Source organism: Acanthochromis polyacanthus, chromosome 8 (assembly GCF_021347895.1).
Source record: "Acanthochromis polyacanthus isolate Apoly-LR-REF ecotype Palm Island chromosome 8, KAUST_Apoly_ChrSc, whole genome shotgun sequence".
Lineage (NCBI taxonomy): Eukaryota > Metazoa > Chordata > Actinopteri > Pomacentridae > Acanthochromis > Acanthochromis polyacanthus.
This window is the reverse complement of record NC_067120.1, coordinates 30,352,237-30,359,618: the sequence shown is the minus strand read 5'-3', so window position 1 is coordinate 30,359,618 and position 7,382 is coordinate 30,352,237.

Below are 7,382 nucleotides of genomic sequence, written 5' to 3'. Positions count from 1 at the left end.
ACCATTATCTCATCTTTGAAAACACACACATAACCTTTGCACAGTCATGGGGTCTGCAGAGAAAACTGCACCAGGTTTGTTTGCACTGATTTGACCTGAAGAGCTTCCTGCAGTTGTTAGAAGATAAATGCTTAGTCATCACTGAGAAAACTGTCTTCAGACAGAGCAGGAAACATGTAATGCACCTGTGAGAATTTTTGCAGAATAAACAATGTAACTGTACAATTTCATTTGCCTGATTTGGTCTTTGCCTTTCAGTAAACCTACTTTGCATTAAGAGAAACGCCCCATGTATGTATTGTTTTCTATTAACATTCAACTGAAGATAGAGGAATAACCAACGACTGTTAGTCTTGTCTCTTCTCTTAAGACAATCCATATTTTTAAATCTAAATTTACGAGGATTTTCTGCAATGCAACTGTGAAAAAACGAAGAATAAAGATGGGGAAAAAAGGCCCTAGAACCTGCATGCAGTTGCTAAAATCAATTGCACTGGCGACCCCAGCAAATGTGTCTCGAGAAGACACACAAGTAAAAAAATAAAGACGAGGGGGGTGCAAAATAATTACCCAGACACAAAATGAACACAGAAAGATGGAATCACAGACATTTACTACATTTACATTTCACATTTCAGATGTGTAGTTAACAGCTCACACATTCATTCTTCCCTCTGAACTTTGGTTTTAGTGTAATAAATGTTCCACTAATCCAGTATGTCACCAAAAATGTAATTTAATGGATCAGAATTTAGTTTTTTCTTCTTTTCTCTCACTTTCATCATCTGATGAGGCCTCAGATTCGAATAGAAATGAACTCAAACTTACTCCACCTGGAGCAGCTACAGCTACAAAACAGAACATCAACAGTAAACTGCTGCTGGCACACTGATGATTTACTATTCATCTTCTAATTATGTCATATATAATCAAATTTTAGTCAAAGGGACCAAATCAGAACTTAAACTTTGGTACTAAAATTACATTTTGCTACTATTACACATGTACTTTAACTTAAGTAGGATTTTTCATGCAGGATTCTTATGTGTAAGAGAATATCATTTTTAATAATACAGACTATTTACTGTACTTGACTTTTACTGAAATCAAAATACTTCTTCCAGCACTGCAACAAATCACAACAACAAACTTTGGAACAGGACTCTCAGTGGTTTCTTCAAGAACAAACACAGCAAAACAACCAGAAAACAATATGCAATTAAAATACCAACACGTAAAACAAATTCATCCAGCAGATATGTTCATTCGTCACTGCATAAATGACACAATTTAGGTTATTCTTTCAAACATTTGCTGAGCAGTAAAATGAAACTCTAGTCTTGAGTCATAGAGCTACTTATGTAATCTTTGTTTTTATCTCGTTCTGGAAGAAACAACTAACAAATGTATGCATACATGTGTACATACATTATAAGCATAAAATAATTTTAAACTTTCAAAATCACAATAAAGGTAAAAGAAATTACCCATAGTGTCCACTTGAGGGAGCTATTGTCTTTCATTTTTTCTTTTATCTACCAGAGTAAAGATGAATTATTCATGGCGTCCAGTTATATTTAATGTATGCATGTGGGGGCTGGAAAAACTATTTTAAATGCTTCAGGACCATAAGGCAAAATATATGAAATGAAGAAGTTACTATAATTCAAGAATGCTGTTTAAAAGCAGGCTTTTAAAACATTTGACCTCATTTGAAGCCCCTCAAGTGACACTGCCTTGATGATTTAATTCTTACTGCAGTTTCATAATTCATATTAAAATACCTTTATTCAATCCTGAGGTTTTTATCTCATCTACAATACACAGACAACCTCACCTGACCTTACTTCAGTTGAAATCCCTCCCAACATATAAAAACAGTGCATACTGATAAGAGCAGTATCAATCTGCAGGGTGGTACATGTCTCATCTGTGACCATAACTCCATTATTTTGTGGCTATTCTTTATTCAAACCTACAAGTTGCTGAGCACTCAATCCATGAAGAAGCCAATCTAACTTCATTTTTATTTGTTTTTTTATTCTAAAGAAAGCAAACACAATTGAAGCTGCACGCAGCGTTGAACGGGCAGTCGCACACTCATGCGTTTTGGGACGTGGTGCACGTTGGGGTGTGGTGTCTGTCGGGATGTGACAGAAATGTCAAGTTGTTGAGATTCAGCTGAGCAATTTCAGGGATTGTATCATAAAGTTTCTGTCAATGGTACATGCAAATATAGAACAGTTTTCAGAGTTACAGTGTGCTTTAAAAGGATGCAAAATGAAACAAACAAGTCTTAGAAAAAGACAGAAAAAAAGTTCAAACTGGCCTTTAAAAAAGAGCAAAGATATACTGACGTCATTTAAAGATGCTGAAACATGCTTAGAGCCAATATGAAGCAAGTAGACAATACTAGGAGCTAAAATAAAGAGCCTGAAACATACTAAGAACCCGTGTGACAAGGCTATAACATACTGGGAGTCCATTTGAAGAGGCTATACTATACTATTCATGAGAAAATGAATGAAAATGAAAAAGGACCTCTAAAATTAAAACCTGGTGGAATTTTCTCTGATACTGTCCGGATGTGCGTCCTCGAACTCGTGTCCCTTGAAGTTGCCACTGATAAAGTTGGGCGAGTCATTCAAGCTGTTGCTAAGCACCTGTTTGATACCAGTTTCAGTGACAGAGAGCTACCCTCCAGGCAAGTTTGTGTGAATATGACTGATGATATGACCAATACATAACTGAGAGATACATAGCGAAACTTCTCCTGGAAACACCAAACTGGGGTGTAAATAAAGATGGAACCAGCCGAAGGAAAGAGCAAATCCTAGACACTGGCATAACATTAGGGTCTGGTAAAATGCTGTCGTTGGGATTTACCAAAATAGCTTCAGAAGACTCTGATACCATTGTCAGCGTCCTAAAAGATAAAATGCAGGAACTATCTGATGCCCATTCCCATGGACCAGACTCAGAGGATAATTTTTGAAAGATGTGATGACAAAATTATCCTTCCTCATGAGTGACCGTGCCTCAAACGAGAAAGCCAGTAACAGAAAGCTTTGTGAATGGCAGGACACTTTACTGGAATCCGCTTCATCTGAAAGCCATGATCAGATAGTTCATCATTTTTTTTGCATGGCACATTGTTTGTTGGGATTTCACACTTACAGCCGACAAGAACTTCAAAGCCAACAGTCTGAGCTAGAAACAGAAGGAAAATTAGGTCGGGATGCCAATGGCCAATTTTTCAAGTTTGGAAAAACAGTTGCAGCAGAGCGGGTTGTCCGTATGGTGGCAGAGACTTTTGGTCCAGCTGGTGATCATTTAGGTCTCAGAGACCTTTGGATTGAGGTTTGTAAGAACAAAGGGATAAAGTTACATATTGGCAATTACCGTGACAATCGTTTCAATACGCTGTTTTCATTACATCATTACGCAGACCTAACCCAACTCTTGGAATTGAAAGTGAAGGGTGGAAAGGAAAAGGCAAACCAAAAGTTGGTGTCCATTCATCTTGATCTTTGCTGTCCCAGACTCATGACTCTAGTCCAGGCATTGGCTGTTATGTACATCAAAGTGACTGGTCCATATCATGCCCTCATAGTCGGCAATAAAGTCCCTTACTTGAAACTCTGTGGACCATTACAGGAACTGTTTGACTTTCTCAAAGGATGTCAGCAGGATCCTCAGCCTCTAACCCACACTGAGAAGAATGTTTGTGGTGAATACATGGACATGGTCCACTCTGAACTACACCCAGCTGTCTTCACTCTTCTATTCCCAGAGGAAAAAGAACTTTTTCTACATACATTGAAGTTGCTGTGCAAGGCTTTTGTGAGAACTTTTGAAAATCAGCTATCAGACTTTCTTCCGGGGGGCAAGTATTCCTCTCCCCCATCTGAACTAGAAATGGGAAGAACAGGTTTCAGCCGGCTGGACAACTTGTCATGTGAAAGACATCTAAGTAGCCTTGATGCAAGTCAGCGGAGGCGCCCAAATGCTTCATTTCATTATCATTCTAGTATTGAAATGCTGAAGCAAAACGGCAAAGATTTAGTGAAGTGGATTCTTTCAAAGCCTGCACATGAACAGAAACAACTTTGGATTCAGGCAAGGCGGAACGGAATTCTGCTCCGCAACAAACACAGAAGTGCTCAGAAACATGAAGAACGTAAAAAGTTTGAAAGTTCTGAAGATATGACAAGATGTACAAAGGAACGTGCTGCAAAAAAACTAGTTAAACAAGCTAAAAAAGCAGCACTGAAGACAAATGACAGAAAGCAAAGGAAATGCAGAAAACGGAAGTTCCCAGAACAAACTGATAAAGAAGAAGAAGAAATAAGTTGTAAAATCCTCAAGGCAGTTGATGTTCAAGTTGGCAACTTTGTGGCAGTGGCTTTCAGCGATCCTGATGCCTGGTACATTGGAACTGTGCTTAATGTCAATATCACAGATGAGCTCAACGTCAAGTTTCTGCATCCATCAAAAGGCAGTCCTTGCATCTTCAAGTGGCCTACAGGCTCAAACAACACAGTCATTGATCCAAAGTACATTATTCATAAAAATGTCCCTATTATCCCAGATGCTACATTAAGATCTTGGAAGCTGGATAAGCAGATGTACATCAATATAGACAGACTTTTTCTTACATATGCCAAGAAATATATTAAATAGTATTTGTTCTATGAATATGACAATTGTCATTGTTGACAATATTGACTTCACACTATTCAAAGAATATTTTCTGATAAGTTTGCACTTGAATTATTTTTATATGAATGTTTTCATCCCCCAAAATGTCTTAAATTGTTATTCTGCAAGTTGTATTTTTTTCTTTTGATCTGTAACGTGCTTGCTTGTGTACTAATGAAATGTATTTTAGCACAGTAAATGACGACAACTGATGAACTAAAAACCACTTTTCTCAAAATGATGTTTTTGTTTCACTCTTGTGCCCATCAAATTTTTACTTAAGTTGCACCCTTAGGTATGAAACTTTCTAGTCCTGTATTTAACAATATTTGTAAGTTGTTTTTTTTTTAATCAGAGGTACTATTTTTTTGTATGTATTGTTGTAGCCTAATTACATTTTTAATTTACAGACTCAAGCAAATTCTACACATTTGTTTATTAAAAATATAACTTAATTTATTATCAGTGTTAATAAACACAGTGTCACTGGACACACCTTGAAATAAACAAAGTAGTGCTGTCAGGCGACTAAAAAAATTAATCTAATTAATTACAGGATTTGTAATTAATTAATCTAATTAATCACATTTTAATCTCATATCTGCTAAAGGTCCCCAAATAAAGAATTTGAATTCTAGGACATTACAAAATTGTAGTGCATGACTAATCAATTGAATACACCAAGAAGAGAAGATTTGAATTCCAAATTTTTATTGGTTAAGTGTGCTTCATAAATCAAATTCAAAAGAAAAAAAGGTCAAGCACATCAGCAAACCAATTAGACCAAGTGCATGATTCAAAAATGCAATACAGTTAAAAAAAATTGTTAAAATTCAGAAATAAGATAAGGCTGAGTATCAAATAGTCACATAAGCAAACTCTCGATCAAAACGAATACTAAAGCTGACTCAGTACAGCAATTCAAAATGAATAACACGCCTCTAAATAAGGCAACATCAATATCAAAATGCCAACAGGAATTTCTTTTAAAAGGGTATCTCCAGTCATAATCTATGTTTGTCTCAAAAATCAACTCACCTGTTTTCAGTTCATCTCATACTATCCATACAACCAACCTCAGCTTGTGGAAGTTTAGATTCAACTTTTGCAAAAATCAATCATTTTGTCGATGTTAACATATGGGGACCAAAAATATTTAAAAATTGTTCTGAAGTGTCAAGTTTCAAAACATTGCCCTTCATTTTTCTCAAGAACATTGTTTTAAAAAATAATCTAAACTTCATGTTTCTCTTCCCGTTTCTGGTTTACAGCAAGTTTAAGATGATCTTTTTATAACAATATTTTGGAGAAAAATAAAGGGCAATGTTTTGAAATTTGACACTTCAGAATACTTTTAAATACGTCTGGTCCCCATATGTTAACATTGACAAAATAATTGATTTTTTGAACAAAATTGAATCTAAACTTCCACAAGCTGAGGTAGGGTGTATGGATGGTATGAGATGGACTGATAACAGGCGAGGTGATTTTTTTTAGACAAACTAACAAACTGACAAACAGGTAATTCAGGAGAAGTTAGAAGTTAACAAAAATCAAAAGCTACAATCTGGGGCATAACAACTCAAACCCAAAAAAGAAACTGCGGTAGAGTATCACCTCCTCAAATCAAAACTCCACCCCAAGCTAACATTACAGGATCTGACAACAGACAACTCTATGTCTCCTTGAGCCAGTTGCTCAGACAAACAAGCTTGTTCACATTGTCTGAGTGTAAGGCTGCCCTCTTCTTTTGTATGATGTTACCTGCGAGTGAAAAGAGTCTCTCGCATGGTACAGACATGGCCGGAGTAGCCAGGTATTTGCGTGCAAGAGAGGACAGCTGTCCATAAGCTCCTGCGTGAGCTGCCCACCACTCCAGTGGACACTCATGCATTCCAATGCACTGCTCAGCTTTGTAGCGGGCTAGTGGCCCCTGCTCCTCGTCCGAGTAAGAGTCTGAAGACAGCAGGAGGAGGCTCTTCTTTGCTGCTGGCTCATCCTCTGTGGGTTGAGGGGTAGCAGGTCCCGCTTCTGATTCCTGCAGCATCTCCTCAATCCAGGTCCACACCTTAAAAGAGGGAAAATGAATTTATTGTGTTGACTTTCTAACCAAAGCACTCGCAAAACACTGGTCTTCTCAGTTATACACATACCTCATCCCTCTCATTCCTGTGTATGCTCTTCAAGTCCTTGAATCGCGGGTCGAGGGCTGTAGCCACCTTTAGCCATCTGTTGTTGATGTTGGCCATGCGTGTGTCTATGTCCTTTGAAAAGGTGGTCTTGAACTTTATCATGTAGCCCAGATCCTCATCAGTGGGATCCATGACCCGCTTGAGATGGCAGAGTGCGGGGAGCACCACTGAACATGAAACATAGCTCTCACCTCCAAGCAGCTCGGTCACATATCTGCAGTGGAACAAGAATATGACAATAATGAACTCACATCATTACTGATGTGTGTTTGTGTGTGAGAGTGAATGAGAGAAAGTGGTGTGTATGTGTGTGTGAACGAGTGAGAGAGAGGGACATACTTGCAGGGCTCCAGAACGACCTCCAGCTTCTGCAGTTTGTCACACTCTAGGTTGGTCAGTGTGGCCAGTTTGTGCTTCTGTGTCGCCAAAGTGGCATTCACAGCCTCGTGGTTCCTCAGGTACCATGAGATCATCGAGAATGCCAAATTC